Genomic DNA, 22,486 nt, shown 5'->3' with positions numbered 1-22,486 from the left:
AGGAGTTTGTAGGAATCATGTGGAGTCCTTGGTGCTCTCTGAGCCTTGTTGTTTGCTGTATATAAACAGAGAGCAACCCCTACTCTCCTTTTCACACTGAAGAGGTTGCCTAGTCTGGCAATGAAACGTCTGCAAGAAAACAACCAGGCTCAGAGAGCACCAAGGACTTCACAGCTCAACCCTGAGCTACATATATACTCTTCATTTGAGGAATCAGTCAGGAAAGTTATTGTTTAGAAACATCAAACCATTAAATCTAAAGAAGTTAGATGAAACACTCCCCTTCCTCCAGAAAAGGAACATAGAGAGCAAGGTGGGGAGAGAGAAGAATCAGACTGTCCAAAGCATCGAGAAAATATCCTGAAAGACAGATTAGATTTGGAAGGGGTTAATAGTTTGATCTCCAGAGGATATGCTCTCCATATTACTAAAGAACAGCAGTGTACAACTTGCATAAATTTGATGGCTGAATCAGGCTTGGTCCAGCGTATTGAGGACCATGCTCCTAAAGTGGTTAGCGCAGGTCACATCTGGAGATGTTGCCTCGGGAATTTGGCCTCTTAGAACTCCCAGGAAATGTAAAAAGGCTCTAAAAGGTTGACCCAGATCTTGAAGAGTACATTCAACAGTCACAAAAAGGGTCCTGGCAAACTTTGTATAGTCTTATGGGCCATACTTTTGCAATAAAACTATCAGCTTTGTGTCCCATAACACTGTATAGCATGCAAGGAGAAGGCTTAGGGAGGTGCAATGGGTTGTGAGAATAACCTTGAGGAAGAGCTGGAGCCAAGGAAACGGTCAGATAAAAGAAATCTGAGCCCAAAGCGGGAACTGGAATTTTAGAAAGCATTTCAGACTTGACCAATCCCTAGTTCTCTTTAGAATAAAGGCAAGGAGGGGAGAGACTCATTCAGATTTGCATGATTCTGTTAACGTAACCCTATCATACAAGTAGTTTTAATATTCATGGCTTTGGTGTTCAGGTCTGGTCTACCTCAAAGGTCTGACAGGGGAGAAAAGAAAACATGCCTTATATTCTTTTCCCATTCCTGAAGTTCTCCCTACTCAAGGGGTTTGCTCATTGCTGCCACACAACACTTCCAGGCTGGCTGCACTTTGGAACAGACACACTTTTCCTGGGAGGGGAATATTAAACTGATGCAACAGTGTGTGCAGGTTTTATTTATTATATTCTAGAAAAATATTCAGAAGGGCTTCAGAATAGTTTTGTATTATGAAAGAGTAGCCATTTTGGGCTCTGGCTATATTTTCCCTATAGACTATTGCTGGATGATTCTGCCTGAGCTGAGTGTTGCAAGACATCTGGAATTGGAATGTGTTGGGTACAGGAGGGTGGACTTAACTGTGATGGTGGAAAAGAAAAGAGGCAAAAAGGAGTTGGGGTCCTGGAGTGAACTAGGAGGACTGAGTGGAAAGAGTAAGGAAAAACCATAATCAGGACACAGGGCTCAAGAAAAGAAATTTCATTCCCCTGGGCCCATGAGGAGATAGCCATACTATCTACATTCAGAGTTTGTAGTTGTGAATAGGAATAAGGATGTAGTGCTATAGTTTTCCTGTCATGGAACTATTGGTTGACTCTTCTTCAAAGGGGAGAAGGCTGCTCTGGAGGTATCAGTATATGAGATAAGAGGAGAACAGCTGATATTTGGAAAAGTGTACCAACTCAATCTAACCTGCATCTGAATTTGAGCAACAGCCTGGAACCTTCTCAAGTCTCTGAGAACACCAGCCTCCATAGCACCACAGTCCCCATCTTTAGCAGAGAGTTAAAATGTAGTAGATTTCTTGAAATACTTGAATGTTTTCTCTTATTTGAAAAACAACCGGAATGGAGGAATGACTAGACGAACTGTGATGAGAAAAGCTTCTGTCTAGCCATAGTCAGTTACTGGACAAAACGTTCCCAATCTGCTCCAATTCTTATCATACTGTCTGGATTCTTTGGCTGTTGGAATTTTGAGTGGCTCCCTTCACTATGCTTTTTCATTTAGCTCTGCAGTGCTGTTTGCCCTAATATATTACCTTTTTAATTTTTTTGAGTTGGGTTCACTTCCTGTTTCTTTTAGCTCCTCCTTTCATCTGCTCTATGTGTCAGAGCTCCCAAATTTGGTTCTGGGCTTAGAAACTGCAGTGAATTTATCCTGTCCACCAGTTTTGCTAACTCTACCAGATGTACAGCTTTGAACAGGACATTATCAGATCTGACGTTCTTGGATATTTGAATTTAACTCCCAAACCTTCATGTCTGTTAGACGTATTATAAATTTGATTCAGCTTGGTTGGCACTGAACTGTGTCAACTGAGGATGATGGTTGGCCAGCATATTTCTCTTTATCTCCAAAGTTCACAGTAAGTCTGGATCCTTTTGTAGTTCTAAGGCACTGAAAGAGGAGATGTCAGCAGACCTGAAGAACACATTTTTTTTAATTACATAAGTACGAACAATCTTTAGAGAAAAAAAGAGACCCTAGAGGGGGTAAGAAATTTCAAACTAGCCTATTACAAGATGCAATGCCTGAAATGGAATAGAATGTATGGCAGAAAGCATGGAAGACCTGGCTGGGATACTGAAATCTACAGCATTTCAGCTTACAAACATCCATTTGTACATTCTTAAATATTGTGGATATGACTTTATCTGTCAAAATTGCACTGTTCACACTTAAGATGTACGTCTTCTTTGCACAGGACTATGAGGTATAGTAAGGGACGCGGTGGCGCTGCGGGTTAAACCGCTGAGCTGTCGATCGGAAGGTCGGCGGTTCGAAACCGCGCGGCGGGGTGAGCGCCCGTTGCTCGTCCCAGCTCCTGCACACCAAGCAGTTCGAAAACATGCAAATGTGAGTAGATTAATTGGTACCGCTTCGGCGGGAAGGTAACGGCGTTCCGTGAGTCGTGCTGGCCACATGACCCGGAAGTGTCTATGACAACGCCGGCTCCAAGGCTTTGAAACGGAGATGAGCACCGCCCCCTAGAGTCGGACACGACTGGACTTTACGTCAAGGGAAACCTTTACCTTTACCTATGAGGTATAGTGGCATCCAGATGCACAGGTGTCCTTGGTAGAGTAATCAACCTGAAGAACAGAAAGTTTGCAAACCATTGATGTGATTTCCTAGCATTTTTGTCCCTGTCCACAACAAATATCCATTTCCATACAAGGGAATTTCCCAAAGGCTAAGCTGCAAAATAACTTTTAACTTTTGGACCACCTTGTAAGCCAGCTTGTCCTGTGCAAAGTAATAGATATGGATTTGTGGAAGACTTAGAACTGTCAGTGGAGATTTTCATAGTTAAGGAGTTTGTAATTTCATCAGTTTGGTAATTTGTTTCCCCCAACAGGTGAATTTTGTTCCTCTGAAACAGCTGCCAGCTAAGCTTAACCACAGGCTTCCAAAGTTTCTGAAGGGCAAAATAGAATCTTCATCTTTGATCATTCTACAAGTGTCTTAAGACAAAGTCATGATAAATCCTTGAATTTCTCTAACATCCATTTAGTCTCTGAATAATCTCTTGAGTAACTGTGCTCACTCCATCTTCAGTTTTTCAAAAAAGTTTTTAGATAAACAACAAAGGACTTCAAGTCAAAGGTCAGCTGTGGCTGTGGGAGGACAGAAGAAAAGTACAAATCACATTGACACTGGTGTAATGTGAATGAAAATGCAAGTTCTTGTAGCTAAGCTTAAGAAAATATATGAATCTGCAATCCTGTTGATCAAACTCTCAGTTTTATATTAGCTTGAACTTAGATTTCTTGCAAAGGGAGAATATTGGAAACCACTGCTGCACTCTGCACTATCTTTGAATTAGAGTTGCTGGGTAAGAATAAATGTAAAATTTAAATCAAGAAAAGCATATGCTGTCTGGGGAATTCTGGGAGCTGAAGTCCACACATCTTAAATTTGCCAGGTTGAGAAACACTTTACCAACTTGAATTCCCCAAACATTTAACCTACTATTCCCATCAACTCTGAGCCATTTTCACGCAAACAGGAGTTGTAGATCAAAATATTGGATCAGAGTATATTAATTGCTTCTGTTTCTATATGTATGTCTTAATGTAAGATTGTTGCTATTGTATAGTTTTATTCTGTCCTTATGGCTGTAATAAACATGATGTTGAGGATGATGATCAACATATTTGGAAGTATCCAGTGTCGGGAAGATTGACCTCACGAAGAAGCATTTTCAGTTCATGGATGCTGGTGAAATGACCAGCTTAGTTGGCATTTACATGCACACTTACAGGAATCACAGGTGAATGTATAGTAACTTATTTCCATAGAATAGCTATTGTATCATCTTGCCTCTCCTATGAATACATAGGCATTTCCAAGGCTGAGAGCTGACAAATTTCATTAAGAAAATTTTTAGGATATGATATAGAAACATATTTTCTTGAATACATAATCACCTGGTTTGTAACACTCCAATCACAATAGATTTGAAGTTCTTAATAAATTAGGAGATTCCAAATTTTGTGGATACAGTTTAACAGCCCATTAACATCTTTGATCCTTAACGTCCTTCCATGAACCAACCTTCCTTCCTTCCTTCCTTCCTTCCTTCCTTCCTTCCTTCCTTCCTTCCTTCCTTCCTTCCTTCCTTCCTTCCTGTCTCTTTTAATATTTTCCAGTTCAAAAAAGCATCTGGAAGAAGGCAATTGCAAACTATTCCTCATCCCATTGGTCCTGAAAGATCCAAGAGGTCTTTGTTAATGTAATTAAAGGACTCAAGGTGGTTCCATTCAAGTTGTTTCTCTGCCCCCACTGAACCCTTCTAATGTCGGATAAGGAAGACGTGTCTGTTCTACAGAGCCCTCTTTAAGAGAAAGTTTTCACTGAAAGTAAGTCTATCTCACTGTGATCTTCTTTCTGAGCAACTTCAAAAGAGACACCAACAGCAATCATTCAAGCATTCCGGGTATAATTTGAGTGGCAGGAGAAAAACTCATTGTGGCATGGTAGAAAGCAGAGTACACATTTACAGAAAAGACTAGACAACCTGTGACCTGCTGGGTCATCCTTTCAGAGATATCTCCTTACCTAAATAGAGAAACAGAATGACCACAGGCAGGCAAAAAAGCAGTGGGAGTGGGAGCGATGTCCGACTCCCTGCCAGCTTCCCCATTGACTTTCCTTGTGGGAAGTTGGCAGGAAGCATTGGAAATGATTTTGTCAAATTTCAGTCCCATGGGAATAATGGGCCCTGGCCACAACTTTGCCATGTTTCAGTCCCTGAGGTATACAGTGCCATCATCACCTCAGAGAGTTCATACTTCCTGCCAGCTTCCCCATTGACTTGTGGGAAGTTGGCAGGGAACATTCTTCTTTCCACATATAATATAGGTGGGGCTGTTTCCCTTCCCCTCACAACCCCCAGCAGAGCCCCAGTAAAGCCACCACCTCCTCCTCTTCCTCCTTGGCTGACCTGTGGAACTGCCTGCCACAAGGAAAACTGCACCCCTGATACCCATTCTGGCATGTCCCCAAGGGCCACCTCCCTCCATGGAAGAAAAGGACTCACCTGTTGACCACTGGTGCCTCCCAGACAGCCCTACCTCACCAGCAGGCATCTGAGTTGCTCCCTTACCCTTCCCTTGCTGCCCACTGCCACTAAGAGATTTCAGATTTTGGCCTTGGCTATAAAGCAGCCAATCACTGCTCACCTGTTGGGCCTTGCCATCAGCTCATTGGGTGCAGGGGCCAGAGGGAGGCAGGAAAGATGTCAGGGATATGTCCATGATGATCATGTGACATTGGCTGACTCTGGCAGCGTGGTGACTCTGAAGTGGCCACAACTTTGCCAAATTTCAATCATGGGGGCCATGGGTCCCAGATTTGGGACTCATTATGTAAGTTAGCCCATTTGAGTTACCTTGGTTCAAAAATTGTTGCTTTATGATGCATTGTTTTGCCCAAATGAAGGTTACAAACAGACACAAGAGTTTTAGTAGTATATAGATATTGTGCTCTGAAAGGTTGCTGGCTTTCAGATTTCAATGTGTGCAGGTTTTTATATTGTAAGCCATGATCAGCTATTGTAATCTACTTTAGGTTTTTTTGGATATATGAATAAAGGTTCCCAATGTTTTCCTTTGGCAGAATAATTATACACAAGGAGTTATGCTGCATTTGTCATGGTGGAGAGGAACACTAAAAACAGAATGTTTCATGCAGCTGCTTCTATTTGTGTCATTCAAAGGTCTAGTGATCCAGAATCGTGTCTATAGGATCTATGATTTAGTGTACAGATTTCTGAAGTTTCTTAAGTCAACATCATACTACAAATCTCTTTCCGGAAAGAATTTATTTCTCTTTTTCCATCACTTTATTACTTGTTTACTTTTTTCCTTTTTTTGTAGTAAATGTATAAAGGCAATAATTGAGTAGGTTGTTCTCACTGTAGGCTGAGGATTTGTAAAGCTCTTATGCTGGGTCAGAAGCTTGGTTGAAACCAACTCAGTTGGAAATGGGTTAGATGTTTCATTTTACTCATCAGATCTCTTGCCAAAGACACCTTATGAAAAGAATGTGGAATCGTATCCTTACTTGTCTTTGTCTTCAGCAAGGGAATAGTTAAATTTATTTGTCAAGCTGGCCGTGATGACCTAAAAAGGAGGCACCTCCAAGCGCTGTTTTTGTCTACACCTTCCATAGGGAGCTTGGGCTCACCGTCCAATCATCTGTCAACACTTTTGTCATTTGTGCATTTGAGATGAAACAAAACTTGAGCCCTGATGAGGGGTAAAAAAAAAAATCCTTTGCCTTACTCTCTGCTCAAGGTATGTCAAAATTATTTCAGTCTTCACATAATTTGCTGCCTTGTATTTACTTCAAAGCATCAGCAAAAATGAAAGGGAAGAAAACGGGCATTTCAGAGGATTGTAGATAGATGTATCTGCATTTCTGGTGACAGTAACTGGTCTTGCTGATAGGCATGTTCCACCAGGAACTTGCTCTTATTCTGGCATGTGAATTTGCTTGTGCCAGCTCTTACAAGGGATGGGCTAATGATAGTTCTCATACTGTCACACAGAAAAGGCTTAGATTCTAGGGAAAGATCCCTATCACAAGAAGAGCAATAGTCTTCATTTATTCACCTTGAGGCTGACCACTCTACCACCCTTACTTTCAGAAGTTTCTTCAGCTATTCTGTGCAGTTTGGGGGAGGCGCCAGAGGGGGAAAGGGGCGTCAGTGAAAATTCCCTTCTTCATCAGTGGGAGCACATCAATTCAGGCGTAGGATCTCTGGATACAGGCCAAATAACTTTTAAAAAATAATCTTAAGAAACATTTCAAAGGGGGATGTTATTTTGAAAGGAGATCTATTGTGTTCATATTTCAAAGTGCTAGAAACAATAGTACAGACCTCTTCTAGTCAAGCTTAGCTCCTGGTGATTTCATGAACATGGTTATCTATTTATCTTGGCAACAAGATGGAATTGATTTGTCATTGCCTTCTTCCACCATGTTTTTTCAACTTGGTCTGCTTTTTTGAGGCATTTTTGGATTTTTCCAGTAAGGTTTAAGACATTTTTAATAGTCTTCTGTTCAAGTACAGATCAGTTCCTACTCTGAGTCACAGACAAAACACCTTTATATTTTACTAATTGAACATCAAATCAGCAACCTGAGCATAGGTGGGCTGCTTAAATTTCACCTGATTGGGTCAACAGAATCACCCAAAGATAGAATTGCTGTATGAATTTTAGGGAGGGTTTTGTGTGACATTCTATTTGACATGCAATTTTTAATTTGCAAAGATGACTATAAATATACATGATTATATATTAAACACTTGATGTGTATGTGTACATATATAGACTTATTCTATTTCCTTCTCTCTTACACACTCAGAAACACCCATAAATAATGAGAGAGTATGAGAGAAAGAGAAACATAAAAATTGGTAATCACCTCACTTAGAAGCAGTACAGTCCAGAAATAATTACACCCCATGAGTCTATAGTTATGTTTAGGATATAATTCTGCTTTTAGTGTCAAATTAGACATTACATGTAGGTAGTGGAGGTTTAATTACCCAACTACAATTGTAAGAAAAATAACTCTCAACCTTCAATTGTTCCTTAAAGTTTAGTGTTGCACTGGTGTGTGTAAAGAAGTGTTGTTGAACAAAATTGTGGTTCAGATGGGAAGGGCTAATCTCCTTCCCATGCGCTGCAAACTCAGTATTTTCCCCTGCATTTCTCTTAATTAAAACAAAAACAAATAACAAAACAAAAACTCCCAGACAAGTCTAGTTAAGAGTCCTTGTTCAGAAAACAACTTTACTGCTTGCCTGTACTAAACATATAAATTAGGCCAAAATTTAGCCTTTATCACTTACTAAAATGTGTTGCACAGTTTGGCAGTATAAAATTAAAATAAGATGAATAATCACAACTTCTAGCAACAGTAATATACTGTAATACAAACATTTGCTCCAGAATGACAATCTAATTCTAAAATCCCATCCAAAAAATAAAGGTATATTTTAAGAAAGGTAATTTTGTAATCCATTACTCATTATGCATGAGATTATTGGAATATATTACATAGAGTATCAATGTTACCTGATAATACTCTAAAAATGGTATATAACAGCAAAGTTATTTATGACATGGCATTGGAAATCTTCAAACAGCCTTTAAACAAAATTCTGCTCTATAGCAACCAGTAAACAATAATGCCCATCATTGTTGGCAGGTGCATCAAACAAGGAAATCTTCAAAGAAAAAGCAAGAACCATCATTGATTTTATTTAAGTTATTTATTTATCAAACTTTATCATTGCCCATCTGTCCCCCAAGGAGGGACTCTTTGGGGCAGGGGGAGTCCTTCAAATTGCTATTAAAGGGTAAAGAGCTACAGATGCCTATATAACTTTTGACTGATATACATGCCTTATATATTCTGCAATGTTAATGCCATGTAACTTACACATCCAGTTTTTCATTAATAGCGATCAATGATATACTAAGAATTCTGCATTGTGATCTTGAATTATTCCATATGGTCTCTTTTTTTGTGGGTTGAATGTCTAACTTCAGTTTCAGAATCAAAATAAAATTCCAGCTAATGTATTAGTATATGCAGTGTACCTTTAGTAAAGCAACTATTAACATACACAAATGTACCCATTACCCTAGCTTTTAGCCATGTATAATTTGCAATAGTTCTTTTTTCTATCTCTGCTGTGTTAATTTTCAGATCCATATCCTTATTACATTGTTTAATCTAGCTAATATTCATTGCATTCACGGCAAATCCTTTGGGGTCTCAGCCAACAATACAGCATCATCTGCAGACATAATAGTGATCCCAACCATCTCAGCTCTGATATGATCCCAAGCATTCCTTATACAATTATCTATAAATAAATAAATAAACAAATAAATAAGAAGTAATCACACTTGCTTTTTTGCTCAATCAGGAACCAGTTGCTAAACTTTCCATTTATTTTCATGCATGCTTTATTTCCATCATATGCCACTCTTACCAAATTCAGCAACTAACCTTCACCTTCATAATGCTGTAAAGCACTCCATCATTCAAGCCTACTCACTTTACCACATGCATCCTCTAAATCAGCAAACATTATAGTAGACTTTCTTTCTCCACCCATATATTTTCAAGGATATGCTACAGCAGAAATCTGGAATGTACAGCCCTTGCCCAACATAGAACCACAATGCCCTACCCAATCTCTGCTCACTGACATCTTTTATACAATTTCAATGAGAATTTTGCCAAAGTACACTTAAACTCTATTTTTTTAACATTCACTCTGACTACATTTGTGTTTGTCTTAGGAGTGCCATTATGCATACTTAGGCATAGTAGCAGTCTTCACACATACTTTAAAGAAGTTATACAGCTAACCCACAAGCAAACTAATCCATATTTTAATATTTTTCCAGTTACACCTTACCATTTTTCATCACTGTCACAGTATTTATCACTTGTTTTCATCCATTTTTTCCTTGGCATTTACATCTAAAACATTTATTTTAACTGCATGTTGTTACGCCCCTCTCACTTCTATGCAGGTCTCTAAAGCACTCCTTCCAGTTTCCCTCACTTTAGCTCATCATTTTTAATTCGAATCCCAGGCACTTTGCTGGAAGCCCTTTGATTGTCCCTTTTTACTCATTTCCAAATCAGTTTGAAAAAACAACAGCATATCTTTTAATCTTAACTGCAAGGATGTGCAGCAGTTGAGAACTGAACCGGAAAAAATATTTTGATGGTAGTGTGGAAAAGGGGCAACTTTTCCTGGATTTTCCCAGTAAGATGAAGATGATGCCTACCAGCCTTAGGTATACCTGTTTTGTATGTAGCAATCCCTGATAACAGTTTGGACATATTCTGGCCATTATGCCATAAGCACAGCTGAAGTCAGTTTTATCCCTCTATTCTATGCAAGCTGAGATTGCTAATCTAGAGATATGCTTACAAGCCAATATGCTGTGGCCCACCAACTAGGACGTATATGTAGACTGACATACACTCAAGATACGTGTTAGAATGCATGCAGAAATGCTTGTTCCGGGATAAATCTGAAAAATGTAGATTTTCCTTTGGTATCCATATGCCCTTTTAGAACAACCAACAGGCTAGAATGGTCTTATGAATGAATATATACAAAGCTAACATTAATTAGAAACAGGCTAATCCATCCATCTCTCTCCTTACATAGGACCAAGTTCCTTGATGTGATAGGGCTTTACTCTAAAGTGGCTGGGGCCAGTACTAAGTCTAGAACTGATCTAAATAATTTATTTAAGTCAAATCAAAGATATACTCCTTGTTTATGTAATGATCTCCCCATTTTGCCATGCTAAAAAATAGCACTTGGGCTTTAATACTTGGAAGGGCTGTGAGGCCACAAGGAAAAGCTCCGGGAAGGCTGCATGTGGTTTGGGGTAGAGATTGTACCATTTGCATATAGTGCATCAGATCAGTAGATGGACATGGAAGAACAATTTCCCAAATGCTAATATCTTTGACAAAATTATGGGCGAATAAACTCAGACATACATTTACACATACACATTATCTAGCTACATTGGTATAGCCTTAAGCTTACTGCTGGATTTAGCATGAAAATGCCAGTGGAACTTGCTAAAAGGATGCTAGATTATCATGATCAATAACAAAGTCAAGGACGCCTTGAAAGGTATTTTCTGTCCTTGAAGCCTTTATCTGGCTGGGTGGGCTCATCCATTTCACTTTGAACTAACATGAATGGCTTTTCATTTTCTTTTCGCTTTGTTGCTTTTTCCCATCCCTAACTCAAATTAGGAATTTAGAGGGTTTCAGTCAGAACAAAACAACAAACCTTACAGGTAACAGGACCTCTCATTCACCACAGCTTTGAAAGGAAAGGCCTGAACCACAACTATTGTTTTGCCTTGTGGTAGGTCAAGGTATTCTGTATCCCCTCCCAGTTCTTTTTGGTGTCATGACATTCCTCTTGCCTTCTTTTATTTTTTTGCAGTATGAACATTTCTTTTCATTCTCTTATGCATTGATAATCATAGCAATAAAAAGACCTTCGAGAAAGCCACTGTAGAAATATGAAACTTATAATGCCATTCTTTTACATTTCTCTTCAGTGAACAAGAGTTCCCTCAAGACTTGTTGCAGTGATCCACGGAAGATTCAGCAATGTAAGGGGAGGAGATATAGGGGTATGAGGGTGGTGAATAGGAATAAGAAGTCATTATCTCAAGCCATACCATAGTAGAACTTGAGCTGGCAGCAGTGGGGAGAATCTTGTTTCCTTCAGGCAAATCTGTTCTGTTTCTTGATGATAACATTCAAGAGTTTGCAAGCCAGTGCAGAGATGGGTAAAGATATGAGGGAAGGAAGATTAACATATTTCTTCTTGCAGGGAGAAAACATCTCATATTTAATCTTAAGGGATTTTTAGATCGTTGGAGAGAGAACATTTGTCCTGACAACATCTTGGCCTTCACATTTCAGTTGTGTTGGGTAGAAGTTGGATAGCATTTTAAACAACACCAAGTAGGAATTTATTCACGATGTACGCATGATTCCCTCTGCTGACTGAAATACAGTTTGACACATTATTTTTTAAAGAGATACCAGGTATCTTCCATATAAGAGGCAGGAAGTATTTCCATCCCCATTTCTGTTATATAATGTTTTTAGATTCCAAAAGAGTACAGGACATTTTTTTGCAACAAATATATTATTTTTAATATCCTCATGTATAAAAGGTGCTGTAGGCTAGTTTGTAAGTATCACTGCAACATTTTAAATAATGACAAAGCTTAATAAAGATATTCTACAAGGTCAGAAAGATTTAAGTAAAGATAAAAGGCTCAGGTGGTACAAGAGGAACAAAATATCTTGGTATTAATAGGTTTGTCCTGAATCTATTAAAACACCACCCTTTTTAAGCTCCAGTATGTGCAAATGTGAGTAGATCAATAGGTACCGCTTCGGCGGGAAGGTGACGGCGTTCCGTGTCGTCATGCTGGCCACATGACCCGTAAGTGTCTACGGACAACACCGGCTTAGAAATGGAGATGAGCACCGCCCCCTAGAGTCGGACACGACTGGACTTTACATCAAGGGAAACCTTTACCTTTACCTATGTGCTTTATTAAGTAATTATTACTGTTCCAGGGATGATATCAGCCTTTGATTAGTCAGGCTGATGTTAAACTGGAGATTGGAACTTAATCAGCTACTTCTGCTTGGGTGAACTGCTTGCATGATAATTTAAAAGATCCTGAATGTTCTTTCTCTGGGTATACAATTAAGGCTTCTATCAGGTTTTCAAGAGTCTTTTTGGTAACAAAACAAGTTGGAACCAACTAGAATGACTGTAGAGGAAAAGTACATTTTTGGTAGCAGTGGCAAATTTATTTTGAAGTGGCAAAATTATTTTATATCTCTTTATTTTATTTACCACCTTTTTTTGGAGAGTGAAAGGCGGTCTAAATGTGAGTCTACCCTAAGTCTACCCATACATTAACCTCCTGAGATAAATTGAGTTTAGAGAGAGCGACAGGCCCGAAGTGCCTGTGATTGAGTGGAGACTTGATTCTGGCTCTCCCCAGTCCAAGACCAATACCTAAACTATTACTTCATATGAGCAAAAATAGATTTTCTGTCATTTGTGTATCCACACATTAACTTGCCATGTCAGGGCCCTTAAGAATTTCAGGAATCTTTGCGACCATGTGTGATCAGTTTGCATCAATCTTTACAGATAAAATTACTTACGTTTGTGCAGGCGAAGCATTGCACAAGTGCCCCCTCCCCAGTCTTCTGGGAAGGTTTCAGATGATGGATCTTGCTGTTCTCAAGTTCCTACTGACACCAGCAGAAAACATGCTCTTGATTTAACCCCATATTAACAGAGTCTAATGATGTACATTAGCCAAGAAAACAAACAAATTAACCCAGCGTTTTCACTCGAGACACAAATGACCAGATGTCAGTATATTTCACAATAAGACAACTCCTCAGCCATTTTCTAGAGCATCAGCTAGGTTGAGCGGTTGGCTTTCATGGAAAGTAGGTATGTTCCTGTGGAGCTCCTAATAAGAAAGGTGTGAAAACACAGCATAGTGACTTAGTAATGAAGTCTAGAAGCAACCATGCTTAGATAACCCAGGCAGAGGTCGCTAGGGTGTATGGACTTACTTGGAAAACCTAGCCAGGAGCATTAGTGGCTTTTCCAGGAAAACATTGCCCCCCCTAGTTATCTCTGAATGTAGATCTTGCAGGGACAGCAGAAACTCCTTTGAAACAACTATAGGAAAGAGGGAAAGGGGGGGGGTCACAAAAATGAGATCATGTAGCATATATGACATTGCTTCTCCCAGCTGTGCTCTAATGTGGGTAAGTTATTATTTTATTGGTGTGGAATTAACTTAGAATTTAAGGCTTAGAATCTACTAACTGGTATTTATTTGTTTGTTTTTTTGTTTGTCAAATTTATATAGCTGTCCATCTCATGGGAAGTGACTCTGGGCAGCGTACAATAATCAAATAAAAACAATACATAATAAAAGCAAGCATTAAAAGTATAAACATCCACATTAAAAATTAATCAGAACAGAAATATATACAAGCCACGGGTAGAGAGAGAATGAGTACATCCACTTCAATAGTGGAGCCATTGCAACAAATCTCCAGTTCCCTGAGACCTCCAGGTCTGGTGGCATAGCCTGGTCTTGAGGGACTTCTGAAATGTCAAAACGGACGGAGCTAACCAAATATTGGGGTGGGGGGAATGTTCCATAAGGGGGGCTCCATGGAAGAGAAGGCCTGCCCCCTGGGACCCATTAAGGTATGTGGTATCAAGGCTTGCTACAAGCTATACTATGCATTATTTCATTATTTTACTTTCTTGGAGTGTTCATGGATTGCTCTTGGATTGTTATTGTCAAGTTTTCATTTAACAAGAAATAAAAACTACTACTGCTCACTCATGAATTTAGTCTCATGACCTTTCTTGTATGAGTCTTAGCTACCCCATATCTCTAAGAAATAAATACAGGCAAAAGTGAACCTCACACAAAAGCTTCTGCATTTGAACTGTCAGCTGTGTGGCTTTCCCACCGGATATGTTGTTCCAGAGAAGGCCTGTCTCTGAGGCCCCATGTGATGGTACTGCATTAGTGATGGGACCTGGGACATGCTGACCCAGCCTGATCTTCCTTGGCAGCAGAGACAAGTGGAGAAAAGTAGTCCTGTAGGAATCTAGCTCTGAGCCATTGAGTATATTTCTCCAGGTCCTTTTAATGGGCTTGTTTCTACTCACAGATACATTTTCAGCTATACTTTGAACCCAGTGAATGAACTGAAGGATTTCAACCTTTATTTCCTTAAACATTTCCCCACACAAGGTGGTGCAGTTTGCCAAAATGGAATCTATTGCTGCCTTAGGAGAGGAATAAAGGATAGATTCTAGTAGCATTCACTTTGGGAAAGCATATGTTAGAGAAAGATGAATAAAAGTCACATACTCAGGGCTGTTGCATTCTAAAGAAAAAAGCACATGTTGCAATGCCTGTGTTAAAATAACTGGTTTTAGGGAAACTTGTTTATAAAATAATATTCTTAAGGAAAGCTATATGCAAAAATCAATATATTAGAGAAATCTGAGAATAAAGAATGCAGAATCCAGCAGTTTTAAATGAAAAGCACATGGATGGAATGGGATAAGATGCAAAACAGCCATATCTAATGTAGATAGAGCCACACATCCTTGATTTATCCAATGGGATTTATGCATTGACATTTATATAAACTAAACAAATCTTAATACATAGTTGTTTTGTAAACCTCTTTGTCCACTAGGGGGAAGCATTGCTCTACACTTGGGGATAATGTTCATTTCTTCCCAAAGCACTTTTTAAGTTGTATTTTCTCCTCATGAAACTCTGCACACCTATAAATCCTGCTCCTAAAATCCCTCTTTTAAAGTGGTGGCTAGATCATGTCTGCTTCTGAGTTGAATACCGAATACCTAAATTTGTTGATCAATGGATGCAGTTTGTCCCTTTTCTTCTTGCTCCTCTTGATACTTAAAGAATACCAATGAAAAAGCTACTGTTTCCAATGAAAATGTCATACTCTTCTGAAGGCATAATCAGCAGATTCTTTTCAGCCCTTCTTGCTTTGTGACAGATGTAACTTAGTGAAGTTCCTGGGCCAATAACTGCCACTTTCCTTCCATTCACAGCTCAGTCAAAAAGTGTTATAGATACAAAAGGTATCTATACTAGCTGATAGCAATGGCAGGAAAAATAACAAAGACGAAGTAATAATTTGGAATTTAAACTTCACAGGTATGGCTAAATTCAGTGCCTTGTTCTATATACAGAACTTCTGATACCAATACTGTTGCTTAAGAATTGTGCTAATTCAAGCAGGCACACAATCTCTGTTTGACTCCTTCCACAGGGTCAGATATGGAGGCCAGGGGAAAAAATGTTTTGTACTGTCACTGTGATTCAGATACTCTTCTACTCCCACCCCCACTCCCACCCCCACCCACTTAGAAAATACTTCTTAATGCTGCTGGGCTCAGAATAAGTGCAGCAGAAACATTACCTGCACTAATCCATACACTAAGTTTATCTGTTGAAATGCCAGTTTTTGAATGAAACCATAGCATTGGAAAGAGAAGTTCAGATCATCAAGTCTGACTCCCTAATGGAGAAAACCTCCTCAGATGACTTCTGGCCTTTAGTTCAATCCATCAGTGAAAAGGACTCTACCATCTCCTTACGTTGTTGGTCCCAGTATTAAAATGCTCCTGGTTTCCCCCCACTCCCCAAACTCTCTTCCTGTAACTTAAGCCCATTGTGCTATATCCTGCATTCTGGGGCAATAGAGAGATCTTTGTGACAACCCTTCAGAGATTTAAAGAACACTGCCATCTTCTCCTTCAATCTTTTATTCTCAAAGCTAAACATGCTCAGTTTCCTCAGTCTTCCCATGGAATGATGCTTCCATTCTCATCCAAATCTCTTCTAGTTTGGCCAGACCATCAGCAAGTTCCTCAGGAATTCTAGAATGTAAATTATCTGGCACAGAAGATTGATCTCATTCAGAATAAATGTATTCTCTGACTTTTTCTCTGCTAAAATTGCCTCCTCAATGATAACTGGAAAATTTCATTCCCTCTTATTAGAAATGACTGAGCCAATATAAAAGTTCTGCCATTTCTTTGTTACCTGTTAATTTTTTGGTATTGTTACTGAAGAGCTTCTTTTCTTCACTTTTTAATCTTGAACATATTTGAAGTTGCCCTTTTTGTTGTTCTTAGTATTCTGAGTATTAGCCTGGTGATGCCATCTCTACAATTAGTATGATAGCTTGCAAGGGAATCTCTAGATTTAGGATTTTAGCTTGCATAGAAGAGTGTGAGCATGCTTGGGGATACACTTGGCTTTGATTGCATACTGGCCAAACTATCCAAAACAGACTGCTGCAGTCCTTACTATTTGCATGTAATTTCAGATTTCCACTAGGCTGGAAACCTAGTGTAGACCTTCCTTATCCTACTAAAAAGTGTTAAGTCAAAGCCTTGATTGACCAAAACCATAATGGGTGGCAGAAATCAATAGACAGCCATGGCAAATGGAATATTGAAGCTTGGAATGTTGGAGGAGTAAATGGTAAAGAGCTTGAATTAATGAATGAAATGAAATAAGCTGAAACAGATACACCGTGTTTCTGTGAAATAGAAAAGGGGAAGGACGTAATACATCTGAGTGAAGATGGACTGATATTATGAGTGGAGGGGATGAATATATGCAGCGAAATGAAGGTTTAAATTTAATTACAAATGAAAGGATTAAAATATCTGATGGAAAGTATGAATTTGGTATTATCTAAATTATTGTGGTTGGCTATAGAAATAGAAATGCATAGTTGGTGGTAGTTGCATGCTATACTCTGCTGAATGGTGACAATAGAAGAAATGGATATTGGCAACAGTCTGAATGAATGCAATCTGGTGGAGAAAGTTATTCTGCTAGGTGACATGAATGCATGGATGGGAAGGACAAGACAGTTCAAAGTCCATCAATGAACCATTTGGAGATCCAAGAATGAATGAGTATAGTGATGGGTGAGTATCTCCTTAGAAAAAAAGGTACTTCTGTTCTTAATAAATGCTTTAAGAATAAGTCTATTCATACTGGAAATTGCATGATGTGAGTGTGTGTGTGCGTTGTTCTCACAGAGGTGAAAGAGACAGAGGGATTGTTCCTGCATGCAGGACTCTAAGTTGAGCAAGTATTAGTGAAACAGGCTCACAGGAAATGTTTATTTAAGGAAAAACTTGATGGGATAGGCAAAGCTTAGCTCCTAGCCAGCTATATCCTATCAGGCAGAAGGAAGACTCTGAGATTAGTGGGCAGACTGAAAGAGGAAAACCAGAGAAAATGCCCATTCCTCTATCCATACTCCACTGCCCTTTATGGTGAGTAGAGTGTGAGGTGCTAAGAATCAGTGCCACTGAAGTTGCCTTCCAAGAATTCATACCATCACAGAGCAAAGAAATAGTTATAAATATACAAGATGACACAGGTTTGAGAGAATTAGTGAAGGATAAAAGGGTAATGAGAGATTCTGAATGTGAGATAGATTGTTCTTTTGGTGATGTCAAGAATGGGTCTTGGGGAAAAAGATGGACATGAAACAAAAGGAAAGAAGTGAAAGAAATGAGAGTGAAAGTAATAGGATTTCAGGAAGAGAAAGGATGAGTTCTATCTGAAAGATTAATGTCCCAACAGAATGAATGAAAAATGGATGGAAGAAAAGAGGATGTGGGAGCTGCTTGGAACAGTGAAAAGAAATGTGTTATGAAGTTCAGAGAAATGTAGAGACTTACATGAGCAGAAAGACTGAAAAAGAATGCTTTGTGGAATGAAGTGAAAAAAGCCATATGGTTTGGAAAAATGCATATAAGAGAATCATTTCTACAAAGAATGATGACAGAAAAATATTCTACAATGTGCATAGGGATAAAAAAGATAGTTGCGAAATATGTGGTCAAATGGAGCAAGAGGCTAAGAAAACCAAGAGTGATACAAAAATAAACTATTGTTTTCAAAGTGGGTAAGAGTACTAAACAAAGAGGCTCCAGGAGGGTGAATAGAATTTTTTAAAAAGTAATGAAATGATCTGGGATCACTTTCAAGTGAGAGAATTCTGGAAGGAGAATGGTGGATATTTGTATAGGAACAGTAGTGATACAGTATGTCAAGGTGAAGTTGAAAGAGATACTTATGGAGCTGCTGTGCAACTCATTTAACATGTATGAAGACTGCACATGTGCCTGACCATTGAAGGAATGTGAATGCTATATGAACCTGCTTGAATGATGGAATGTCTTGCCTGAATATGCAACTGAAAGTTGGTAGCTGAATATAGTAAGCCTGGTGTATGATGGAAGTATAGCATGTGTGAGAATAAATGGAATGCTTAGCTAATCATTCAGTGCTGAAAGGAAGATGAGGATTTTCAATGACCTCACTGTTGTTCAATGCATTATTTATTTATTTAAATAAATACTTGCATTTTCAAGCTGCCTCCCTCCAAATAGACTTGGGGTGGTGATGGATACATGTGTAAGGAATGCTGAATGGTGATATTAGAGGAGTATTGGTTGGGATTTTTAAAAGCTTTTTAAACATTTAAGTTTTAGCAGATTTTTAGAAAGTTAAAGATACAAAACACAGAGTGAGGAAAAAAAAAACCCAGCTACTTAAGGAGCATGAATGAATACACTACAGAAAACCCCTTAGTAATGCATTCTCCCCTTCACTTCCACTCATTTCCCCAACCACTAACCTAAATATTTGTACTTTACATTGAACATTGAAGGTTATTGGTCGTATCTGTCTGAATAATTTCATCTGTTATTTTTTTAAATTGTTCTCCTAACCCGTTTCCTAGAAACCATATTCCAAGTGTCTAAATTTGCTTTGCTGCGTGATGTGTAGTATATAAGGGAGCCATTTCTCCTTACATTTGGTTAGACTTCTATTATGGATAAATACCAACAGTTTTGTCATTACTGCATATTCCCCAGTTTTGGTCACTCAGTCTTGTATCATTGGAAAAATTTCTGTTTTCCAGTGTGGTACAAAATTTATCCTTGCAGCTGTCAGCATGTATCTTAATAAGAATATAAAAACATAAGAAGTGTCCTGCTGGATCAGACCCCTTGCCCATCAAGTCCAGCAGTCTGTTGTCACAGTGGTCAACCAACTACATAAGGAAGCCCACTAGTCTCCCAGGAGATGGCCTTCAGAGCCAGACACACTGCCATCAAGGCCAATAGCCATTGATCCCTGTAACTTCCATAAATCGCTCCGATCCTTTTTTGAAGCCAGCCAAGCTGTTAGCCAGCACCACATCTCATGGTAGCAAATTCCAAAGTTTAGTTACTGAACAGTGTTCAGTTTCATTGGGTGACTTCTGGTTCTAGTAGTTTGGGAAGGGGAAAACAGCTTCTCATTGTCCACTTTATCTACACCATGCATAATGTTCTCCTCAATCATGTCCCCTCTCTTTTGTCACCTTTCCAGAGTAGAAAGCCCCAAGTGTTGCAACATTTTGTTCATAGAGATGCTGCTCCAGCCCCTTGATCATCTAAGTTTCCCTCCTCTAAACCTTCTCAAGTCCACTATATCCTTTTTTGAAGTGTGGCAATCAGAATTGCACACAATATTCCAGATGAGTTTGCAATATTGAGAAATCTAAAGCCTACCAATGTGCACCTAAGAGAGCAGAAGAACCTTTTTTCCCTTCTTGTGAGAGGGCTGGCTTAAAGTCTTTTCATAATGGAGACAGTTGGGAAGTCCTTGGATCCAATGTTTATTCTAGCACATCCAATGGTTTACCTGCCTCAACATTACTGAAGAGCTCCAAAGTCAAGTGAGCTATCAACAAGAAGGTATATTCCTTTGCTATATTTCCTTTTCTAAGATCAAAAGAAACCTAATCAATCCTATGGCCTGGGACATCTTTATAGAGCCATGGGACTTTAAATTTGTGTGTGTGTGTGTGTAGGTGTGGGGGTGTTGAAGTTGAATTGTTATTGCAAGTGGTCTTTAAAAATAGAGATGATTGAGTAATGGAAGTTTCTGCCCTTCCTTCTAAGCTTGCAGAAAACTAATTTGGGGTTCTGTGACTGAGAATTGAGAAGCTGATAGGAAAAACTCTTTACAGAATAATAGATGTGGCAATTATGCACTTTGAACTGTTGCTAATTATTATATACACTGTAGGATGGAGGTATATTTTTTCTTTTAAAAAAAGAAACTCTCGCCTCTTAAAAGTGTAATAGAATGAACCACTAACCTTTCAGCTTCTTCTGTTAAAAGATATTTAATGAGAAAAAAGAAATAAAGGCATTACTAAGGGCAAAAGAAAAAAATTCAAAAGAGTAGAGAATACTAACCACAGTGTAATTTCCATAAATATAGTAAGTTCTATATATCATAAAAGTAATACAGATATAATAAGAGCCCAATTGGATGAGTTCAAAGGTTTTCTTGTCCAGCTTTCAACGTCAGATAGTACTAATTAAAGGAAACTCGCAGACAGGAGAGAAGTTTGACCACCTTCTTCACTGTTTATCTCCCAGGTACTCTTTTGCATAATATTTTTTTGAAAAAGTAGAGGAACATTTTGAGATCACTTTCCATAGCCAAGTCATTCTTTGAGGTCAAAAACAGTCCTTCTCAACACAGATGTTTTCCCCTAGTGGAAGAGAAGCATTGAATTCAAACCAACATTATTATTTGTTACGCGTCTGTCTTGCCTGTGTTTCAGAATGCTTGTTGTTGTTGGCTGCTGTTGAATCATTTACGACCCATGGCGACCCTATGTATAACAGAACGAAATGCTTTTGGTCTTGTGCCATATGCCTGACTGTTCCAGTGTTTGCATCCATTGTTGCTGTGATTGTATCAATCCATTGCATTGAAGGTCTTCCTCTTTTTCGCTGGCCCTCAACTTTACCAAACATGATATCTTTTTCAAGCGATTGGTCTTTCCTGACGATGTGCCCAAAGTATGAGGGTCTAAGCCTAGTTATCTTCGCCTCTAGGGAACATTCTGGTTGTATTTCTTCTAAAACTGATTTGTTTGTTCTTCTGGCAGTCCATGTGATTTTCAATGATCTTCACCAACACCACAATTCAAATGCATCAATTCTTCTTCTATCTTCCTTTTTTAATGTCCAACTTTCACAGGCATATTTGACAATTGAGAAGACCATGGTCAGATGCACCTTTGTTGCTTAGAATGGCATTGAATTCTTAGTCTAATATATTAATTTGAGAGAGACTGACTTCTCAGTGGCTATCTAATCAGCTTCATAGACCAGAAGGAATTCAAATCCTGATTTTTTCCAAAGCTAAATATCTACTTCTAGCTACTGCACTGTATGAGCAAACATATTATGAGTATGGTCTTACTCAGAAATTATTGCACTTGAACACAAAACATTCTGTAGATTCTGCTCTTCTAGGCAAAAGTAGGTACTACTTTGTAGTGTCCCTATGGAGTTTAACCTGAGCTATGCAATTTTCACATTGGGAGTATCTGCATGTGATAGTAGTATTCATCACAAAGCCATTCAAGGGCAAAATGTTGTCATTTACAGCATTTCACTTCAGCTGAAGCTAAAAGAACTGCAGGGAACTGCAGACAAATTTTGCTGTAGTAATTTGACAGGCTATGATGGAATAACTGCAGGAATCACCAGTAATTAGAGGATGCATCAGATGAAAATACTGGAAGGGGCATACGTTGGCAAGGGACAATGTACAGCAAAGTACAGTAGAGTGGAAGAAATTGTAGCATTCCTTGGATCATTCCCAGCCCCAAAGAACTGTCTGTGTGGATAGAACGAAAGGTCTGCCTCGGTCTAAATCTGGGGAGAAATA

Source organism: Candoia aspera, chromosome 8 (genome assembly GCF_035149785.1).
Source record: "Candoia aspera isolate rCanAsp1 chromosome 8, rCanAsp1.hap2, whole genome shotgun sequence".
Taxonomy (NCBI): Eukaryota; Metazoa; Chordata; class Lepidosauria; order Squamata; family Boidae; genus Candoia; species Candoia aspera.
This window is presented reverse-complemented; position numbering follows the sequence as displayed.